Source organism: Notamacropus eugenii, chromosome 1 (genome assembly GCF_028372415.1).
Source record: "Notamacropus eugenii isolate mMacEug1 chromosome 1, mMacEug1.pri_v2, whole genome shotgun sequence".
Classification (NCBI taxonomy): domain Eukaryota; kingdom Metazoa; phylum Chordata; class Mammalia; order Diprotodontia; family Macropodidae; genus Notamacropus; species Notamacropus eugenii.
In genome coordinates this window covers 52665669-52689757 of record NC_092872.1, presented here as the reverse complement: position 1 = coordinate 52689757, position 24089 = coordinate 52665669, and the positions used below count along the sequence as shown (strand labels likewise).

At 39.9% G+C, this 24089-nt stretch overlaps 1 protein-coding gene and 1 long non-coding RNA gene across 10 annotated transcripts in view; one reads left to right on the top strand and one right to left on the bottom strand.

The window, feature by feature from the left end:
• Positions 1-24089, bottom strand: part of LMF1 (lipase maturation factor 1) — a 742944-nt gene that overhangs the window by 98195 nt on the left and 620660 nt on the right. The window lies entirely within an intron of this gene.
• On the top strand, positions 19575-23845 carry LOC140499465 (uncharacterized). Of its 3 annotated transcripts, none has more exons than XR_011965450.1 (4): positions 19575-19861; positions 22306-22372; positions 22923-23079; positions 23641-23845. It is a non-coding gene; the product is annotated as an uncharacterized lncRNA (long non-coding RNA). The 3 variants fall into 3 exon arrangements; XR_011965455.1 differs by lacking the exon at positions 19575-19861 and adding an exon at positions 19878-20954; XR_011965451.1 differs by lacking the exon at positions 22306-22372 and having other exon boundaries at positions 19579-19861.

Genomic DNA, 24089 nt, shown 5'->3' with positions numbered 1-24089 from the left:
AAATCCAGCACAGAATCCTGTCTCTTTTCTCCCACATCTCCTGAGCCAGGAACAATGAGCCAGGAGGTTGAGGCCATGGAAAGATGAAAGCTGAGCACTGAATGATTAAACTTCCTTCTGTGTCTACAGAAAGAACCTTGAACTTTGGAGTCACATAGTCATAGAATTTCAGAATAGGAAAGGTCCTTAGTGGTCATTTAGTCCAATTCACATGTAAAAAAAATTATACAATCTCATACCCAAGGAGAGGTCACATAGCCTTCAATTTTTGCTTAAGGACCTCCAATGAGAGGGAGTGAAGCTACCTTTCGCAGACATCCCATTCCATTTTTGGTTTGCTCCAACTACAAGAAAATTCTTCCTAAACTTGTCTCTTTTCAACTTCCACCTATTTATTCTAGTTCTGCCCCCCTAAGTACAACAATCTTTCTACTATATGATTACAAGATCATGAAGACAATTAGGTGGCAAAATGACTAGAGTGTAACCTTGGGCAAGTCTCCAAACATTCAGCCTCAGTTTCCTTATCTATAAAATGGGTATATTAAAATCCCTTACCTCACAGCGTTATTATGAGGGTCAAGTGAGATAATTATATATATGTATATGTAAAATATATATCACATCTATATTATATATATATATATATATACAAAGTGCTATATATAGATGTGTGCATATCTATTTACCTATCTGTTTGTCTGTCCATCTGTCTATCTGTCTCACTATCTCACTCTAGAAACCTTAAAAGGCCTACGTAAATATTAGGTATTTGATGATAATATCTTCCAAATCTCTTCTTCTCTTGGCTGAATATCCCCAGGTCCTTCATATGGCACAGATTCAAAGGACAATAATTCAAATCTGCCACATGCTACTTTTATGACCTTAGGCAAGTCACTTTGCCTCAGTTTCCTCACCTGCAGAATAAGTGGAGTTGGACTAAACGACCTTCTAAACTCTGAGCTTATTATCCTAATTAGGGGGAGGGGGAGGGTTGTCAGCTGGAGCACAAAGCAGGAAAAAAAAATAGCAGCAGGGATGGGAATTCAGTTTTGAAGAAGATGCCTGAGCTAATCCCTTTCTAGACCGCCACCATGCCAAGTTTTGGTCACAGATCTAGCTTGTGGTACCCGGAGGAAGCAAGCATAGCCAGTTAACCTCAAGGCAGGTCTCTTTCTTCTTCTAAAATGAGAACTTCCACTCAAGGAAAAAATCAGCCCCAGTTCTTCCTACTCACTTTAAATCCAAACTTCAAAAAAGGTCAGCCATACCACAAGACACTACCACTGCTGAGAGATAGGAAGGACAAAGTGAAAAAGTCCAATTTGATTTTAATGTGCCTCCAGTCACTTGCGTACCATGAAAACCCAGCCTCCCACCATGAAAAACTGGCTATGATTTCGCCATCTGGTTTTAGTTGAAAAATACTTATAGATGGAGTATTTCCTGAGAGTTACTATAGGCAAAGTTAAAACAAAATCCCAGTAAATAACAATGGTGAATCTACTTAACTTGACTCTGTGACTCATTTAATCTCATTCATTTTTTGACTTTGCTTCTATGAAGCTTTAATCTCTCTCTCACAGGAGCGGGCAAAGAGAAGCACCGTGGAGGAATGTTTTCTTTTAAATTCGTTTCCCTTATGCAGTAGCTGAGGACATATGTATGCAAGCCAGAGAAAATAAGGGCAACTTCTCAGGGGTTTTGTAGATGGAATTCATGTTCCAGGTAGCAATGGGATTAGATGACGCCTGAAAGCTTTTCCAACAGTGAGATTCTGTGGCTCTAAGAAGGTCATGAGAACTTCCAGGACACAAGCTGAAAAGAAGCTAAAGGCTCATGGCCACCTCTTTTCGTTTAAGAGCTGATTAATCAGTTTGAGTATTAGACATGCTGTTACGTCCTTTCTGTCTGGCTCCATGCTCTCTGACCATGAAAATGAAAACATTATAAAAAGGAAGCCCTTTCTGAGTAACTGAAAAAAACGGTGAAGGTCCCAGAGAAAAGATAATGAAACCTTTTTTCCCCCCTTACTGTAGAGGCAGAATAGGTAGGCACTGTACAAGTGCTCTTAGATGTTTTTATTTAATTGGTTTTCTTTGTACCAATAGTGGCTTGATCTTGGATTGGGAGGTTCCAGAAATGACAATTTTATGATATGTTTATATCACTGTCATTTTTTTTAAAACTTTAAATCCAAATACTAAAAAAAAGCATTGAGCTTCTAATTGTTCACTATTGTCCCCTATTGACACAGTAACTAGGTAAAGTTGCTCAGGCAAAATGAACATCACTTGCCATATCTTATTTCTGATGCTTTTATCCAGACAAATTATTTGTGAGGCTAACAGTCTAAGACTCGAATCAGATCTGGTTTGGGCACAACCATGTGCTTAGAATCCAAGTCTCTCAGAGTTTGGAGAATATTTTCCATTATATTTAAATCCAATCTGTTACAAAACTGGTCAAGAATCCATACCTTCTCAGGAATACAGATGCAGGTAGTAAGGTAAGGGAGCCTTGTTTTCTAGAGGTGAGACACCTGTTGGGACTGAGATCCAAGTTCAACAAACAAACGTAACATGTCTATGTAGATGCCAGCAGATGGATTCCAGGGCTGCAGTTACTTTTCTTCTATTTTAACCCCAATTGCCTCATCCTGGGACATCTCCAGTCATCTTGATAAATAGCTGGTCACTGGATTCAGCTGACTCTGGAGGAGAAGTGAGGCTGGTGACGTGCACAGCCCTCCCTCACTCAAAACGAAGTCAAGTGCAAGTCATGTCATTATTTCTCTGATGGCATGGTCTTCTTTGGCAACGAAAGACAAACACACACACTACTTGTGGCAAGGCCTTAGTTCTAGATTGGGCCCCCCCCCCCCCCCCATTGGACTCCTGCTTAGGGTTGCCTTCCCTAATTCTACAAGCAGGAAACAAACAAACCAACAAACTATGGGAACCCATTTCAAAGCAAAATGGAAAAGAGTTTTGGATTATTTGCTGTTCTGGATTACAAATGTCACTATTTTCCATCAAAATATTACTGGTAACTGGTAACTGAGAGCTGACTGCTTATTATATGTAAGGCCAGCTTCAGGAGTCCCTCCCACAGAGACTATAGTTACTGCTACTATATCTTTAAGAGGAAATATGATCTTGGGGACAGGCTGCTTACTTGTCATCTGGAGATGGTTAACTGTCATGGCTGAGAGAGACTGTGTGATGTACAGACAGGAAGGATAAGAGAGGTTCTTTCCTGAAAGACTGAGTATGTTAACTGTTAAGGAAAAAAAATCTGGAGAGACATCTCTTGAGGGAAATGAGTTTAACCCTTATCCTGTGGAGAAAATATCCTAAAAATAATTCTTAGGAGACTTCCATTTTTGTCCTGAGACAGAGGAATGATGGCACTTTATTAGTACCATTTTTATTAATTAATGTCTGTGGAGAAAAAAGTTGCAACCGAAAACTAAAACTGACTTTGGTTGTGATTTTTCATATACCTGATACATGGTTGAAATATTTAAATATGTTTTTGGATTATTTGTTATGTTGTTGATAAACTGTGTCGTAGTACAATGAATGGTTGTTTAAGGCTATGAGATTAGAGGCCTTCATATTGAGAAGAGGGAAAAGTTTACGGTAAAGAGAATTACTTTTTAAAAACTAGGGTAGGGAGTTCAGAGTCACTAATGACAGTGACTACAAATTTCTATTAGTTTATTATAAAACATCAAGACATACCCTTTGACTGCTTTAGAATCCAAGGAAGAGAATTAATGAGGAAATAGACCAGCAGCCCTTAAAAGGGCCAGGGTTGGTGTGACTGTCAATCAGTGTAAAGCCCTACGAAGTCCACTATGTGGTTTCCCTGTTGAATCATTATTTTAAAAATCTAAGCCACACATGGAGTCACTGTCTGAACTCTGGGATGTTTGTGTGTATATATACACACACATACACACACGTATATTTAAGTTCCACAAAATGAGATACTGTATATGATATATGTCTATATATCATATATATAGGTTATGATATTGTGTACATATACGTATATATGTTTGTTCTTCAGACTTTCTCTATAAAGTTTATGACCATCATTCTTTTGTCTTAAAGACTTTAAACTATTCTTGTCAATACTTGGTAAGACGTGGTATTTCACCAGTAGCTCTCTTCTCCCCTCCTTATCTCTCATCACTTAGATGCCTTCTGCCACTGTCTTGTTCTCTGCCCTTATCTCCCGTAATGAGGTGGCTTTCTCCTTGCTAAGGAGAAGGCCCTTCCTCCTACCTGCACAACTGATCCCCTTCCACCTTGTCTCCTCCAGCAGACTGTTCCATCATCCCCACACTGTCATATATCTTCATATCTATTGGCTACTTCTCTAGTCTACAAACATACCCATGTCTCCCCCATTCTCAAAAAATCCTTGATCCACCCAATCTCTACTAGCTACTATGCTATATTTCTCTTCTGTTTTGTGGCTAAACACCTTGAGATGGCCATCTACAATAGGTGATTCCACTTCCTTTCCTTTCACTCTCTTCTTAACTCTCTACAGTCTGGCTTCTCACCTCATCATTCCATTGAAACTCTTCTCTTCAAAGTTACTAATTATCTATAAGTCACCACACCTAATGGCCTTTCTTCAGTCTGCAGCCGGCTGACCACCTTCTTCTCTTTAACACTCTCTTCTCACTAGATTTTCATAACCCCTTCCCCCCGCCTCGGTTCTCCTCTTACCTATCTGATTGCTCCTTCTCAGTCTCTTTTACTGGTTCTTCATCCAGGTTATGCCTACTAACCATGGATGTCCACAGGGCTCTGCCTTGGGATTTTTTTCTCTTCTCCTTCTGTACTTTCATTTGGTGATCTCAAATCTACTTGTCAAACTCGAACCTCTCTGCTGACCTCTCCAACTGTCTACTGAACATCTTGAACTGGATGGGCATCTCAAACTCAACATGTCCAAAACTGAATTCATTATCTTTCCTTCCAAACCCTGCCCTCTTCCTAATTACCCTATTAATGTTATTATCAAATTCCTAGTAATTTGGGCTCAAAACTTAGGTGTGATTCTCCACTCCTCACTCTGTCTCACCACCTTCTACCTCCATATTCCATTCATTATCAAGGCCTCTCCTACCAATTTTGCCTTTATAACATCTATCACATATGTGGCCCCTTTTGTCCTCTGACACTGCCACCACCCTTGTCCAGGCACTAATCACCTCATGCCTGTATTATTGTACTAACCCGCTGGTTGGTCTTCCTGTCATAGTTCTGTCCCCACTCCAATCCATCCTCCACTCAGCTCTCAAAATGATCTTCTTAAAGCACAGGTCTAGCCATGTCTCTCATCTCCACACACCCTACTCAATCGCCTCCATGTCTGCTTTCACCTCTACGATTAAATATATAAAACTGCTTGATGTTCAAAACCCTTCATAACCTGCCTTCCTACATGTCCAGTTTTTTTACACCTTACACCATCTCATGAAGTCTGCGATCTACTGACACTGCCATTTCTGGAACAAGATAATTATCTTCTGACTGCATTATCATGGGCTGGTCCCCATGCCTGGATAGCTCACGCTTCTCATCTCTGCCTCCCTACTTGTCTTGTTTCTCTCAAGTCTCAGATAAAATCTCATCTTCTACAAGAAGCTTTTCCCAATTTCCCTTTACTTTTAGTGCCTTCCCTTTGTTGACATCTCCAATTTATTCTCTCTATAGCTTGTTTGTACATAGTCATTTGCATGCTACCTCCCCCATTAGACTGTGAGCTCCTGGAGAACAGGAACTCTCTTTTGTCTTTCTTGACATTCCCAGTGCTTAATACAGTGTCTGACACATAGTGGGTACTTAACAAATGTTTACTGAGTGACTATATTAAATTTATATAATGATAACAGCTCACATATTGATTGAGCTTACAGTTTGTGAAGCCTAGTGAGGTAGTCAGGAGAGAAGTTATTAGCCCCATTTTACAGATTACGGGACTGAGGCTCAGAAAGGTGAAAAGGTGAACAGATTTGTATAGTAATCTAGCTACTGAGTAACATTAGTGGTACTCAAATCAAGAGAATCAGAATATTCTTTGACATTTCTAGAGCACTAAAAAAGAATACTATTTTAAGTTTGAAATTTCTGGTTCTCTATTAGCATATGTTACTACTCTCCTCAGATGAGGTTCTCTGGGGAAATATTCAGATGCCCCTAGTCCTATCTCATGCTCTAACAATCCTTTCTTGCCAGTTTTGTCCATTCAATAGCTATCTGCAAAACAGGTGCTGAATAACTGGAATACTAGGTGGCCTGAGGGGCAGCTACAGGTAGAAATCTACCACCTCCATCCTCTACCATAGATTTTGATAGAATGAAGAGATGTCCATAAGGGAACTTTAAAAGTTTTTGACTTCTAGATTGGTTTCATAATCATTTCCATACTGTGGAAAACTGGAGACAATTATACAGAGCCATTCACTAACATCTTCCTTTGATGCTTCATCATGGTATGGACATGACCTTGGGTTCTTGAAGGCTGTGCCAGCAGCAGAGTACAATCTCTGGCAGGCCCTACAAAACTGTGAAGGTTTGGAGAAGGGCCCACTGCCAGACTGTCTATAATCCCAGAACCAGCTTTGCTGATTACAAAAAGGCTCATCACTATAAGGTTAACTAATAACAAACTTATAGCAGATTATGAAGCACCATCTACTAAGGACTAGAGGTGGTATGATGTGTGTCAATGGAAGGCACATCCACTCCACTGAACCCATAGATCCTTGAAATAATAAGCAAGTGTGCTGGGTGGGCCATTCCACATTTTTGTAATCTTGTAATAATTTTGAAACTGGCAAAATTATTTATGTGTGTCCCTGTGAGTGATATCAACAACTATTGTTTGAACCCCAACTATGTAAGAAACTTTTAACTGCAGAGACCTGGAAAATAGAAATAATGTGACCTGATCCCCAAGAAGCTTTCAATTTAGCAAAGTATCACTATAACTTAGTGTTAGTAACAATGGCCAAACATTTCTCTAGCATTTTAAAGTTGATACAACATTTTCTTCAAAATAATATATTGTGGTAGGTAATACAAATCTTACCACATTCATTTTACAGATGAGAAAACTAAGGCTCAAGGAAGTCAATTAACTGATACAAAGTCATATGGCTAGTAAATGGAATGTTTGAGACTTGAGCCCAGGTCTTGACTTCATGTATTCCTTTTCCACCTTTCTGCTACATTTAACTGTCCTAGGAGAGTCAGGGCTGAGACAGATAAAGTCAATGTATTATTGCTCACCAATCTGCTTTTTCCATATTGACTCGGCTATGGAATAAATTGATCTTAAAAAAAATTCTCTCTTTAAAAAAATTATCTTTTTTCTGTTCTTTGATCTTTTTCATTTCCTTCCCCATCTTGAATGACTGAAATTGGTCCTAAGACATATTATGGACACTGAGCTTGCTCCTCAATATCAAATGCAATGTGAAAGGGTTTAGAAGTGTGACTCCAATTAAAGTTAATGGGAATCGTGTGGTTAATCCCTCATGCAATGCTTTGAAACTAAACCCCTTAGCAATACACATGCACTTTTGGCTGGTTTCAGATTTTTCACCCCAAACACCTTGATTTTCACAAGGAATGTGAAAACATACTTTGTGTCTGAGGAACATTTGCTTCATACTTCAAGTATAGAAAATACTATACCCTATTACAGATCACATTAGGACAGAACCAAGAGAACTAAAAACAACTTTCTTTTAAATACATTTTGTATGTTTAAAGAAAGTTTAAACAGGTAGAGGGGAATACTCCCACCCAATTTCCAACTAGTTTTGTGAAAACATGATGTTAGATGAAACAACATTCCTAGGGGCAGGTAGTCCCACATGAACTATGCAAAGGCAATAAGCACCATGCTGATGGTCGACAGGTTCGTGTTTAAGGAAACTAGACCAGATCAACACAGACCAGCACAAGGACCTTTGGGGCAAGACAGTCTAAATCCTTCACTTGCCCCGTGGGAAGCTGAGACCCAGAGAAATGAGATGACTTGCTAACAGTCATACAATGAGTCTTGCAAGCACAGGACTCTTTCCTGTGCAGTCTCTTGAAACATCATACAGTGGGGTTTCTCAGCTTTTCCCTGGGGTTTGGTTGTTATGTAAAACTGAGTTCTTATGAAATTATGTTGGTATAAAGAGGGTAAAACGGAAGAATTCCTGCTACAGCCTGCTCTCTTATCATGTAAGTTTTATATTTTGATATGGAATTTCAGAAATGAGAAATTAAGACATCCTCACTGAGATATTATGACCTAAAAGCTGATCTTTCATAACTGCTAGGCTAAATTTTCTGTATAGATTCATCCCTTGACTTTTCTGGTGCAAGCTATGACAAATTGAGTTTATACTCCCTATAAAATATTTTGCAGAAGAATTGTTCTTGTAAATGCTAGAACAGTACAAAATGAAGTCATCAGACAAGAAAATAAAATGTTCTCTTCTACTACCTTCAAACCATCATGTCCATCTAGCATTGTGGGGGAATTACACCTTGTTTACTGAACCCCTCAGGAATTAAGTCTTTCTGGAGAGATGAGTATTTTAGTATCATAACTACTTTTACTTAACTATTCTGGGTGGAGAGTTTCCTAAAGTGAAAAGTATAGTTCTCTGCTTTCTGTAATAACATTTCATTTTAATATTGTGCTTGAAGGTTTATAAAGTAATTTTTTTCCAACTACCTTGTATTATCAGTAATACATGTATCACTCTTCCCATTTTACAGAAGGGAAAACTGTTTGGTATAGTGGAACATGCACTTGCTCTGTGGGTAGATGACCTGGATTCAATTTTTTCCTCTGAGACTTATTATCTATGTGAACTGAAGCAAGTAACTTAGCATCCCTAAAGTTTCCTCATCTATAAAATGAAGAGGTTGGTCTACATCAGGGTTTCTTCTTTATATAATCGTCCCCTTCTTAGAATAATGTTTTAAAATGCATAAAATAAAATACATATAATTACAAAGAAAACCAGTTATATTGAAATCATTATCAAAATATTTTTTAAAATTGTGATATAACTATATCTAACATATAAATACAGTCTAATGATGACAAGACATGTTTTGAGACATTTACCACAATAATATTTGTGATTCCTATAGATGATAAAGTTACAGGTACTGCTAATACTACTGTGGTTTATTGCCCATATTCATAATTGAAGAAAGTGCTAAATTTCACTTAGAGGTTAGTGAAAATACAGATATATTTAAATAAATTTAAATAAATAAATCTATTCACTGATCCCTTGAAGTTCTGTGGACTCCCAGGGAAAGCACCGCTAGAAGTCCATTTCAGCTTTAGATACATAATGATCACTTTCCTGATCAAGTCACACAGTTGGCTAATAAATGTTAGAACCAGGATTCAAACCCAAGTCTCATGACTCAAAGTCCGGCACTTTCCATTCTACCTCACTGTCTCCTACTTAGGCTATACTGAATATATTTTAGCTTTTGGTTTTGTACTTTGTTCTTGCAGTATCAAGGTCTTTATAATGCCAATTATTCTGCCTTACTGCAGTACTTATATGTGATGTTGAGGTATTGAAGGGCTGTTTGCTCCCACTGCTGTAAAAATGGTTCTAGACGGACGTGCTGTTTTAGTTTAAATTTTTGTTTCTCATTTTTTTTGCCTTCTCCTGGGCAAGCGTACTTTCTAGAAAGAGGCCTTTTGTTTTCTTCAATTTGCTGCCTCTAATCTGTGATAGACTTGGGAACTTAATCACTAAATTTATTAAGTATGAAATAAAAGTAAATTGACTCAAAGTGAGGACTCAGGGGTTTTAGCGTTTAGTGTGTGGGCTTCATGATCTCTATTTTGGATGTCTTTGCTTCTTTGCCTGTTTGAGGAGTGTTCTCAATAAATGAGGATGTTCAGTAATGGAGATAGATACGGTAGAGGTCAAAAGAACATGGGATTTAGAACTCTAAGATTCCTCTAAGATCATTTAGTCCAAACTCCTTATTTTATGACTGAGGAAAACATAGTCTAAATTTGTCTAATTTGTCCAAGATCATAAGGCTGGTTAAGTAGCAGAGCTGAGACTCCTACTGAAAAACAATTTAGCTGCATACTTAAACCATCACAATACAGCACAATCATGAAATCATACTGACCTCTCTAGAAGAGCTATTACAAGAATCAAAGATAATGACAAGCTAGGTTCTCATCTATGTCTGAGTGTGGTTGTGAATATTACTTTAAGTCATCCTTGAAGTCAAGGATATGGGATCTCTGGGTGGGCAGTCCCTTCACTAAAGTAGATTTTAACTTCTCTATAGTAGATGGTCTCCATGAGTTACAGCAGTTAAAAACACATGTCACCTCATTGCTAATCTAGTGATGACCCTCTCTAGATTTAAACTTGGCTGGTCCCCAGATAGAAGACATACAGTTCATTACTTGGCCTGAGTTCTAAGTGACAGCTTTTATTCCACTGGAATAACTTTTGAGAACACAGAGTCACCCTCCCATGCTGGGATGAATCATCCAAAGGATGCTGCATATTATTACGTGCTACTGTTATTAGCCTTTTTGGGGATTACAGCTGAATTCTATGCATTTTTAGTATAAAAGTCAGCAGATGAATAAGTTCAGAACTGAACAAAATAGCCAATAATTATCCTAGAACATTAAATTACAAATCAAAATATACTCCCATAGCTCTTATTTGATGGCTGGGACATGTCTGGGAGACGCCTTGCCTAGAAGTGTAACAAATCTGAGATAAGATCCACTCCCTGTGAGTTGGTTCATTTTAACAATGCTTCTCATTTCTGCAATGCCTTAAGATATACCATGGTCTATTAGCAATTCCCGAGGCAGAAAATGACTCCCATTTTTAAAAATGAGGAGAATGAGTTTTAGGGAGGAGACATGAGGTGCTCATAGCCACAGCATAAAAACTGGAAGTGGGATTTGAACTTGGTGTTCTGCCTCTGAGTCCAGCACTCTTCTACCACATGATGGCTTTTTGGGAACAGAGCCTGAGGATATCACACTAGAAGACAGAAACAGAAAACTGGAACATGATAGTACATTAAGATCGGGAAAGGCCTCAAGAGGCTATCCTCATAATGGACAGCTGGCCATTTCCCATACCCATGGTGCCCAAGGTCTCACACCTGAGATCCTTCCTGATGTAGTTCAGGCCTACTTCCTCAATTTCCTCTTTAGGGACTTTAGGGAACAGCTGCTCCCCATGTTTCATACACATGCTTTCCATCAGAACCAAATTTGGAGCTACTGTTCTTAGGCCACATATTTTAATTTTCCATAACAGTGGTGATGGATGTGTGCCTCTCTATCCACATTCTCTTGTTCAGATACCCTCCCTCGTGACCAATGACTTGCATCTCTGAGAAGGTTAGGCTTTAGGTTATTAATTTTAACCATGGAATGGAGTGAAACTGACTCAGAGCCAGGATCAGACACATGATGACCTGATTAGTACCATGGTAATTAATGGAGGTGGTCTTCCAGAAACATATCCCTTCAAGGGCCTACTGAATGGCCAAACTCTGTGTCAAATGTTGGGGGTCCAGAAAAATAACTGAGACAGAGTCTCTGTTTATAGTCTGGGGGCAATAGGGGAGGGTACTGACAAGGGTATTGATAAGAATGAGTCTTAGATCTGGGAATCAGAAGACTTGGGTCTAGTTCTTAAGTTCTGATGCTTTACAGTTACTTGATCCTGGCCAAGGCATTTTCTTTTGGTGAACCTTCATTTCTTGCTTTGTAAAATTCAGATAATAAAACTTTTTGCTCTCTAATTCACAGTGGTGGGAGGAAAGAAATTTGTCAATCTTAAATCACTAGGGAAACGTGTCATTATCATGACACACACCTGAGTATTTTCCATTTGCCAAACACTTTTTGAGATCTTATTACATCCTAAGCCTTCCTTTCTAGAGAGTTCATGATCCATTTTCTATCAGCAGCCCTGTATAGCTACTCTAGGGAACAACATGGTGGAGAGAGGGGGAGAAGGTGGAACATAAGCTGATCACCTAAAATCATGTCACCAGGAATACTGACTCAGGTTTTGAAACCCAACACCCTCTCAACTCACTCTCAGTTGCCTCTTCCCTCTGATTGGAGGGTAGAACACCAAACTCCTCCCAAAGCTTTCCTTTATAGAGGTTCGCAACCTTCCTGGTAACTTTATTTTCTATCAGCAGCTCTGCTTGGCATCTATTTATTTCTCCCCCTCCCCCAGCTTCCTTTTGTGTGTTGTGTTCCACAGCACTTAGCACAGTGTTTGGCCCATAGTAGGAATTTGATAAATGTTTACCAAATTGAAGTTCTCAGTATTCTCTTCCCTGGTATAACTATTTCCAATTTTAACTTTGTCTCTTAGAACCCATTAAAAAAAAATCAGTATTTTTAATCACTCATTCCCAGATACTATTCGGATCCTTCATACACAGTGTTTTGGACTAATTTTTTTTTTTGTGGAGGGGAGAATGGATCTTCCTTTCTTGCTGAGGTGAAGGGGCTGCTCATGTGCTCAGTTTTGATCGGCACCAAGGCTTTGACCTGCTCCATTTCTAACCTAAGCTGCTTTACCTCTTCTTAAGCAGTCTGATGGTTCCCTGTCCTGGGGGCTCACCATATCATTGTGGCTTAGGGTATAGACACCCTATCAGCCTTAGCCTTACTGAAGCTCGGAGCCCCTGAGCTCCATTGATCACATGCCTCAGCCTGTCTGGCAGCACTGATTCCAGTGTGCACTAATATGCCCTAGTGGATACTAGGTTCTATGGACTGAATATATGTAACAAATTGTTACATCAATTAGCTCATTTTAAGCCTAATGACAATATAATGGACCCTCAGTTCCATGTGATTCCCTCCTGGCCTCTTTGTGGATGAGGCAAAATTCAGGTTATCAGAAATGTTAGGGGAAAGAAACAATAGAGTATATTGTGGTTTCTGCTGGCAAATAAGTGCAAGGCAAAATAGGGAAAAGAGCAGACATCTAAGCCTTTTCAGACATGTTTGCCCAGGGCAGAGATTCTTCTGGCCCTCCTTGGCAGTCTAATGAAGTTTATGGTCCCCTTCTCAGAATAGTGTTTTTAATGCATATTATAAAATACACATAATTACAAAGGAAAGCAAAAGTTAGTGAAAATAAAGTTGCCATTTTTTCCCATCAAAGTTCATGGATCATCTGAAATCTATCCACAGATGCCTTGGGAATCCATGGACCTCAGGTTCAGAATCTCTGGATCTTCTATAAGCTGAGCCCAATCAACTTTTCAAGCCTTAAGTCCTACAGCCCATCTACATGAAACTTCTGCTTCTATCAAATTGGTCTGTCTATTCACTGTCCTGAAAAAATACTGTACATTCCTAATCCTTGTCTTTGCTCATACCACTTCTCCATCTAATGATACCCACCCATCTATTTTCCACATCATTCAAGTCCCAAATCAAGCGAAGCCTTCTTGGATCCTTCCCACACATCATTATCTCTTCCTCTTTTGAACTATTCCCACCACTCATACTCAGTGCAAAGATGTTTCCTTTCTCTTTTTTAGTACTTAAAATACATAGCTTCCTTTAAAGCTTCTCTCTTGCCATCTCCTTGCCATCTCTCTTGCCCCTCAAGGTTACTTGGTATGTATATATTTGGTATCTACTTGAATCAAGTGAACTGATGTTTTTAAAGCAATTGTCACAGTGCCTGTGATCCATTAGGTGACTCGCTTCTCTTCTCTACTTCTATGTGCACATGTGGTTTACACTACTGGAATGGAAGCTCCTAACGAGCACGGAATGGTCCATGTTTGTCTTTCTGTCCCCAGTGATTTCCACAGTGTCTCTGGCACATAGCAGGCACTTATGGAATGCTTATTGATTGATTGAAATATTTAATATTTAACTAGTTCCAGGAAAACAGTATTAGAGTGTGAAGTTAGTTCTATGGGAAATATTTAAAATGCAAAATCAGATAAATGGGAGGTTTCCAATATTCAAGGAGGAGTTTAGTTATGACTCATTAACTACATTAATGTTAATGAGGCTATGTCAACAGAGTGAGTTAACTATTTTTAAGTGTATGTCTTACCTCTTCAACTGAGGGCAATGACATACTCCCACTGGTGTCATAATTATCTCTGTCTTTTTCTCTGGAGCATTGCATAGGGTCCTTCATATGGTAGAAGTTCGATAAATATATAGGCTTGATTAAGAAAGTTCAAGAAATAATTACAACAATTCTGATAGTTTTCCTTCAAGCAGAAGTCATAAATGAAGCTAACTGACAGTTCTTGCTCCTCACTGGGATAGTTTAGGTTTTGGTCAAGAAGAGCCTTCAAATTCACTACAGGTTGTAGAGCTTATTATGATCGAAAGTGGAGGTAATTTGTTTCACTGTTCTGTGCTACACTATTAATAGGATTAAGATGAGAACTTGCTCTGGTTGCAGGACAAGCAAACAGGACAAGTTTAAAGAGACTTCCGCTCTTTCCCTTTCCATTTAATTTAACCCATCCATTCACTCATTCAATAGACATTTATTAATTACTTAATGTGTACAGAGCATGATGGGGTACTTTTAGATAAAACACAGTCCCAATTCTCATGGAACTTACAGCCAAGTGGGGGGATAATTTGGAAAAGTAAGTAATTGCAACAAAAAGTATGGCTTAATGAAACCATTAGTGACACAAGATGTTATGTGAAGTATAAAGGGGAAGGTCATTGGAAGCTGGGGGAAGAAGGGAATCACCGAAGGCTTCCATGGTACCTCACAAGTTTACCCAACTTAAAAGTTCCTTGAGGACATGGACTATATTTTATATTTCTCTTGTAACACTTCTCTCATTCTGCCCTCCACCTCACCAGGGCCATAAGTGCCTAATTTAGGGATATATTATCAGTGCTCAAAGAAGACTTGTTGGTGGATTCAGTTCCCAAATCCATGTGAACAACAGGGGAAATTAGTGGATGGGTGATATAAGCCTGCCTTCCTCTTCTTCCCCCATCCTCATCCCACACCCATCCCCTAACCAGGGTCATTTGCACATTCACTCTTTCTAAATAGAAACCCCAGGCTGTCTTCCAATAGAGGCCCTGTTTTCCTGCAAATCAAATTCATTTCATCTGACAGCACTAAGAGACTACACCAGCCACAGGAGCCAATCCAGCTGCAGTCAACCTCTGAGTAGCAAAAACATTTAACATAAGGAGCTTTTACAGAGTAAAAAAGAGAGGCTTTTTGGCAAAACATGCCAAGGGCATCAAACCTCAGTTGAGTTGTTTCCCTGGGAGGCATGAGAAGTCTTGTACATATGCAGTCAAGGTGACATTAAAGGAGAATGGCCCCAGTGTGGCCTTGGACTTTTTCAGTGTCCCTAAATGTGACCAGGCTAACTCATTTAGAAAGCATTTAGAAAGTGACTGTCAAATGAAAGAAATTAAAATGTCTCATGGAAGAGCCTTCACTGCTTTCAGTACAGAAAGAGTGTCATTCAAAATATTTCAGTGGACAAATATAAAATGGCTCCCAAACCATAAAGGTTAATCCAAACAAGTTCCTCATGAAGGTCTTCAAAGAAGTAGAACCCAATGCACTGAGACACCAGGCAACCCCTGCTGATGAATATTCAGCTGAGGGCTTTTTCCCTCCTCCTTCCTACTGTGGTTCACTGCCGATTCAGATCTCAAGACTTCAGAGGGAAAATCCCAGCCCTGTGATTAATCATGGGCTGTCACAGTTTTCCATAAGGCGCAAATTTATGGTAATAAAACTGTCAAAACTAAGGTGATACAGGTTGCTTGCTTTAGTGGCTGGAGGAGACTCCTAAGACACTCAGAAAACAAATATGGGTGATTGAGCTACTGGCCTGTAGATATTTATAAGATCCAGAAACTTTTTTTTCTTAAACAAGTAATTTCCCTCCTCCTCTTTCCCCATCCGTGGAGAGGAGGGAACACAGCAGGAGGGAGTACTGAATTCAGAACTAGAGGGCAAGGCTGTGAATCCTGGCTCTGCTACCTACTAGCTGTGTGATTCTGGGCAAATCTCTTACCCTTCCCATACCTTCATTCCCACATAACATTCATATAGTGCTTTAAGGATGGAGTTGGACAGGACCAGCAAGGTCAAACTCAAATAGAAAGGGATCCCTGAAGGCTGTATATTGACTTAGAAAACCACAAACTAACATAATGTACGTTGTATTGTACTTTCATTTTTTTCATTAAGCATTTCCCAGTTACATTTTAATCTGGTTTTGTGGGCCACAAGTGGTCCTAGAGTTTGAAACCTCACATCTCTGATATACTCAAACCTCACTTGGACTATAACAAAAAACTATACCATGATTGTTGGGGTTCAGGGCCAGGAGGGAATGAAGTACAGTTTAGTTATTGTAAAGAGGAAGTTCTATATGCTACAGAATTTCAGAGAAAATACTAAAAAGATTGATTTAATTCAGTAGGAGAATGGTGGATGGTAGCAGGCTGAGGGGTACCACATTTTAATACTGTAGACCATATGTAGATAAATATGTTGCTTCATTTTAGAAGTAGTTTTTGACAAACTAGAGGATATCAATTTTAGGGTCACGGGAGTGGTAAGGGATATCATACAAATATCAGCAAAAGAATCTGAGCATGTTATACATTGAAGAAGAGATTTTTGAGGGGCTGTTATCTCTGAATATCTGAAGGGATATCATATGGTTAAAGAATAGGATATTCTACTGGGTCCTGAAACTAAGACCTGAGGAGAAGTTACAGGGAGGCAGATGTGGGTTTAGTATAAATAATGATATGAAAAGCAATGGAATATACTGACTTGTGAGGTAGTGAGCTCTCTGTCACAGAGATCTTTAAGCAAAGTCTGGGTGACGACTTGTAAGATATGGAAAGACCTACATCTGGTTCATGTGAGGGTTGAATTAAATGGCCACTGAGGTAGGCCCTTTCTAGCTGTCTAATGTTTCCCTCCCACTGGAAATTTTATATATGCATATATGCATGTAAACATATACACACCTACATATGCATGTAGGTATGACCACCTTTCAGGGATGCTACAGATGAGATTTCTGCATGGGTGGCGTGGGGGGAGGGCTGGACTGGATGCCCTCTGAGTTTCTTTACAACTGTAAGTTGTTATAACTTAATCATTCTGATGAATTCCAGCTCAGCTACAGGATACTTGTATGACCTTAGGCAAGTTACTTCTCAAGGCCTACATTGTCACATCTGCAACGTGGGAGACTTGCAGTAAATGACCTCCAAGTTCCGAGTTGAAGGAAACCTTTCAATGAGTTTGAAGAAGATGGCTCCAGGAGTGAGCTCTCGATTGCTAGCCTCTATCCAGCTGTTCCGAGACTCAGTTGTACTGCTGGGCATGCCACCAAGTGCCAAAGCCCACTCGAATCCAGGCTTTTGGCTAAGCAGGTCCCCATATGTGGCCAGAATGTGAGGCAGTTTCCACACCTGCCTTTCCTTTATATTCTAGTGAGAATGTCTGGTCAGACGGAGCTTTTTACTTTGAAAACCATAGCAACATTCTACGATCAGGTGGGTGAGACTGGTCTTTATGGAAAGCAGCCAAACGGCACTGAACCCTGGGGATTAAAGTCCTCACTTGGCTGGCAGATCAAAGCTAAAGGGGCAACATGGCACAATGGAAAACCAAGAGACCTGGTAATGAATCCTGCCTTTGACACGTAATAGAGGTAGGAAGCCACTTTATCTCTTGGAGCGTCAGTTTTCTCATCTACAAAATGGAGATAGTTACACCTGGAACACCTGCCTTAGGTGGGTGTTGTGAGGAAAGTACAATTATAAACGACTGTGAACTTCACTGATGAACTTGGAAGTCACAGTTTTAGAGCCAGAAGGGACCTTAAAGGCCATCTAATGCAATCCCCTCAGGTTACAGAGGAGAAAACTGAGGTTAAGGGATTTAAGTGCTTTGTTCAAAGTCACATAGGGAGTAAAGAGCAGAGCTAGAATTCAAACCTAAGTACTTTCTTGTGATTCCAAAGTCATATTACTCTTTTTACCATATCACTCTTATTCAAGAAGAGTGAAAAAACTTTAAGAACTATAATACAACCATAGTTATAAGGCAGTTAGGTGGTACAATGGATAGAACATTGGATCTGAAGTCAGGAAGACATGAGTTCAAATCCTGCCTCAGATAATAGTTGTGTTACCCTGGGTAAATAATCTAACCTCTGTTTGCCTCAGTTTCCTCATCTGTTAAATGGGGATAATAACTGCAACAACCTCTCAGGGAGTTGTTATGAGGACAAAATGAGACTGCAAGTGCTTTCACTTTATAAACCTTAAAGCATTACATAGATGCTATTATTATTAAACAAAAGGAAAAACTGAAGCAAAACTTGGAAAAATCTCCTATTAATTTTAGCAATGCAATCATTAAATGACCGTAGCAATACAAACAGTAGAAAATATTTCCTGAAACAATCTCAGTCTGGGAAAGGAAGGATCATTTGGGCAAGGACAATCAGCCCTGGACTATATGCTTCAGACCAAAAAGAAATCAGAGGTCTTTCTTGCTTTCTGTGAGACTGCATCATGGATAGGATTCAGACTACATCCAAAGCTCATGCTAGGGTTTTCTGAACTGGGTACAGAAGTAAAGAGGTCGCAGGATCTGGGAGTAGGGAAATGGTACAGTCCAATTTGGACTAAGCAAGAATCCCTCACAAGGGGTCAGTGGTGTAAGAGGAAAAATTGGCAGGGTGGGAGGGGCCAGTGCAGATTTCCCAGGAGTCCCTTAGCTTAGGGAATTATTGGCAACACTTAAGAATAGTTGTTCTCAACTCTATTTGCCAAGATACCTTCTCTACCTTTCTTGGAAACAGCTGGGATATATCCTTTGTCTTGTTAGCATTATGAAAATATCAATTAAGCTATTAAAAAAAATGACCTAGAATCAAATGGAAAACTCTAATTTGCTAAGCAGGCAAGCTAAATTAACATATAAAGAATGTAAAGAACTTGTTTTGGGATTTGGGGCCAATTGGAAATTTTGTCACTCAACACCTTAACTGAAGCCCTGCCAAATATTTTTGGCAAGGAGGCTCTCACACTTGCCTAGGGCAGGTTACACACAGATAACTTGATTTTCATGTGAGTCTTCTAGCCTTTCAACAAATAGCTCAACTGGTGCCAGTCACAACTCCTTCCACTTTTTAAGAAAGTAAATTGATAATTATGACAGATGACTGGTCCCCTTGTTAACAATTTGTAGTTTGCGCTAGCGATGGGGAGAGGGATTACTCTAGAAGCCTTGTTAAGATTTCCCAAATTCCTCCCCCCACAAAAATTTACCCCAATCAAAAAGCCTCAACCTCAAACTACCAAACTGCAGTTGGTAATAATTATACAGATGACACTGTCTTGCATTTCTCAGTGCTTCCTCACAATAGCTCTGTGAGGTGGATAGTTACCCTGGGCAACCTTTACTAAGGCTCCGGTGCCCTAGAGGTAAATGGGGATAATAACTTGTATTAGTTATCTCATAGGAGTGTTAGAAGTTAAGCATTTTGTGACCTTTAAAATTCTGTAGAAAAGTACGTTATCATTTGTGTGCAGCAAGAGATATCATGGTAGAGTGGAACATACACTAGATGCCAAATTAAAAGCTTGGGTTCAAATTCTCATGTGCTTACAACTTTACTGCTGTTGTGACCTTGGGCAAATGACTTACCATCTGCCTGCCTCAGTTTCCTCACTGATATCTTCTGTCTACCTCATCTGTTTGGGGAAGGTGAGTGCTTAGAATTCTATAAAGCTGTCTTTTCGTGTCTATTATTCTCCACTTGATAGATGAGGAGAAGTGAAATAACTGGACCAAGGAAGGTCACATGATGTGATGGGAGCTGAGTGGCCAGTGGACAACCACAGAGCTGCTGAAGCAATTACTTACTCAGCAGGGACACTTATGGAATGTTCATCTCGAGGAACTGCTCATGAGTGACTATGAGTGCACTTCAGTGAGAGTCTCGTTTGCAATGATGATACGGGGATACAGCGTACACTTCCACAAAGGAGCAGGCTGCTCTTAGCCCATTTCTCCATCAGGCTGTATAGCAAAGTAGGGTTTTCTGTAGCAAAGTGAGAGCGGGAGCATTCTGCCTTGCTATGCTTCTGGCATTTATCAACAGTGCTAATACCAGCCTTCATCGGATGATCTGGGGTCTAATAAATTATACACAGGATCTTCGGGCTTCATATGGGCCTCAGAGCATGGGCAGGCTTGCTGAACACAGTCTTTTCCACACCATGTATACAGCTCCAGGCCCCATAACTAACACTGATTCAGCTCTCCACTCCTCGAGCTCATTAGTTTGTCTACTTTGCAGTTAACTGATGACAGAAGGAATTCCCTTTCCTTTCTTTCTAAGAAACCACAAGCTGTAAATGTGGACCACTTTCAAATGCAATGAAAAAGAAACAACAAAAGAACAAAATCTTCTCAATGTCAACATGAAGCCTTTCTTTAGTGAAGTGGGTGCTGGGAGTGGTAGCACTGTGCGTCCTTGAGGATTGCTTTCCTAATGTCACCTATAATTGCCAGGCCTGATACCAAAACAAAGGGAACTCCCTTCCTGGCCCTCCTGCCAGTATCCCGAGAGCCAGGGCTCTGAGAACAGAAGGAGAAGGGAAGAAGGGCCTTTCACTGGAGTAGTCAGGGAGGCGACGTGGTCTGCACTGAACAAACAAAACTGGTTTTCCTGAACTTTCTATTACCACTATTCTTATTTTTCTGGATCTGCAACAAAAACCTAGCAAGAGAGATCAGCTGAAGGCTTTCACTAGCTTAATGATGATCTAGAGGAAGGTGTTTCTTACAAACTGAGGTGAGACAGGAGGGCAGGAAAGGGAGAAGAGAGTGAGCGTAGTGGTCTCCAAGCTGATCTTGGGGGCAATGACAATAATCACGGTTCAGTTCAACATGCATTTATTAAAAGTTTACGCTATGTGTAAGACCCAGTGGACCCAGTGGTCAGTGGAAATACAAAGAAAATCTTTGTAAGTTGAAAGAGTTTACAATTCAATTTAGCAAGCATTTATTAAGCACCTACTATGTGTAAGGCCTGTTAAGCACTAGACATACAAAAGACAAAAATGAAGTCCTTGCCTTTGAGAAATTAAAATACAACTGGAGGGATAGAAACAGAATGCAGACTGCTAAATACTGCAAAATAATGTCAATGGATACAGAACAAGAACAACCAGGGAGTTTAGGAAAGGCCTTCTATAGATGGTGGGAGTTGGGGATTCTATGAGGTAAGGAGAAAGAGCATTCTAGAAATAGGGAACTATCTGTGCAAAATCACAGAGGTGGGAGATGGATGGATGTGTGTGTGTGCGTGTGTGTGCGTGTGTGTGTGAGAGAGGAGAGAGAGAGAACATTTAAAATGGAATGGAAGACTGGAAAGGGAGTTGTGAAAGGAGTTAAATACCAAACTGAATCAATCATTATACTTTTAGTAAGTACCCAATATGTGCAAGGCACTGTGTTAAGTGATGAGGAAACAAAGAAATGTAAAAGATAATCACTGATCTCAAGGAGCAGTCTAAGGGGGGAAACAACAGGTAATGATGTACAGACAAGCAACATACAGAATAAACTGGAGACAATCCACAGCACGATCAAGAAAGGCTTTCTATAGAAGGTGGGATTTTAGCTGAGTCTTGAAGGAAACCTGATGAGTTTCTCTTTTATTCTGGAGGTAACAGCTACAGAAAATTTCAGAGTGAGGCAGTGATGTGATTAGACCTGTGGTTTTAGGAATACCAGTTTGGCAGCTGGGGGATGATGAACTGGAGAGATGAGACTAGAAGCTGGAACGCTAATTTGGGGGCTTCTGCAATAGTCTAGGTGAGAGGTGATATTAGCCAGAACTAAAGACACTGAGTGGCAAGAAAGGAGTGAGAAATATTGTAAAAAGAGAATTAACTAGATTTGGCACCTTACTGACTACAGCAGGTGAGAGGGGAAGGTCAAAGATAACAGCAAGTTTGTGAACCTTTGTGACTATAGTGCTTGTAACAACAAATGGAAAATCTTAGGGGAGATATAATAATAATTACTAATTAATATATAATTAATAATAATAATCATAGTTGTTACAAACTCATGATAATCTCTTGTAATTTTCTCATTTGATCTCATAAAAACATTGTAATTTTATTTCCATTCTGCAGATGAGGAAGCAGATTCAGAAAAGGGAAGTAACTTTTCCCAAGGTCACAAAGCCAGTAAAATGAGGAGGTAGGACTTGAAAAACAGGTCTTGTGATATCAAGTATTGTGTTCTTTCTTTTGTATTATGTAGGAACATAACACCTGGGAATCTATGCCAAAGAGATTTTCTTACTTCCAAATGATTCCAGGATCTAAATCTCCTGCATAGAAAGTAGTTTGGTACTTATGAAACTGACTGGAAAGTGGCATTTCTTAGGTCAGCTTTGTCCTCTAGGAAAGGAACCTATATTTCCATAGTGTTGATGATATTAAGCATTATGAATTACTCTGTAAGTTATCCCACCACCAGTCAGGTTTCAGTGTGACCTCTGCCTCTTTGTACTGTCTACTCATTGCTTCTGGCTGTACCCTTCTGAGACCAAGCAGAACCACTCTGCTCACATCCTTTTGGGCACCTGTCCACAAAATAGTTTGTCATGGCAAGTCTTCTTTGTTCCAGAAGAATCATTCCCAGTCCTTCCAACTACTCCTAGTTATGACATGGCTTCTGAGTCTCCTTAATTTCCTGGTTAGCCTCCTGTGTATAGGCTCTGGCTTGTCAATGTCTTCTTTTTTAGACCATGATGGAGATAGTCCAGAATGCTGAAGCCAGGAGCCCTGGGAATAACAGCCTCCCTCTAGCCAGATCCTGCTCCTATCCTGGACCCAGAAGCCTTGCTGTGAAGGTGTCTACCTTCCTTGCCAGCATCAATACCGACTGCTACCTACTGGAAGGTAAGCTCAAGGAACCAAGGAGTGGTGGTAACCTCTAGACCACTGGTCTCGCTTACAGAAGCAACCCTGTAAAGATCTGACCTGTAAAACGTTTCTTCAGGTTTTACAGTCATGACCTACTCAGTGACTACAGCTACTGAAGACCCGGAAAAGAAAGTTCTCACCACCAAAGTTCTTGGCATTGTCAAATGATTCAATATCAGAAATGGATATGATATTATCAGTGGAAATGACATTTAAATGATGCATTGCCATTTGCTTTGCTTTTATACCCTACGGACCTTGAAACCTTTCCCTCTAACTTGCAGCCAAAACCTCCTATTTATTTGTTCCTTCACTGGAACATGAGCTCCTTGAGAGAAGGGGCTGTCTCCACTATTCTCTTTTCATCCCCAGTGCTTTGCCCAAGTACTTAATAAATGCTCACTTTCTCCTTCCCTCCTTCTCTGTCTTCTTTTCCTCCTTCCCAAATTACAGACAATATTCTAGGCATGGTCTCACCAAGGTAGAATACAGCAGGATAATTACAGTCCTTCTAATCGAAATTATACTTCTTTGCAGAGATTGTACCCATGAACATATATGGAAATGGGCCTAGGGGGCCATCCAATGGAATATGCTCAAGGAAGCTGGAACTTTGAGAAGAAGAGGCAAACTTTTTATTGAACTGCTGAGCAGGAAAAGCCACTAACTCAGTGAATCCCACCCCAGCTGCATGGCAGATGGGAAAACATGGCGGCTGAATAAAGCTCATGTCTTCTGTGGACGCTTACGGTTGTATTCCTCTTAGGCCATCACTTCTACTTCTTCCTCCCCCAAAAACTGGACTCTTGCTTCTGTAACCTCCCTGGCTTTGATACACCTTATCTTGCTCAGTTCTAGGCCTCTGCAGCACTCTTCGGATATATGCTATTGCAATCTAAGCTATTTGAGGGTAGGAACTATCAAGCATGCTTTCATTCTCTCCTCACACTTTACACTGTCTGGTATATAGCAAGTGCTATATACTT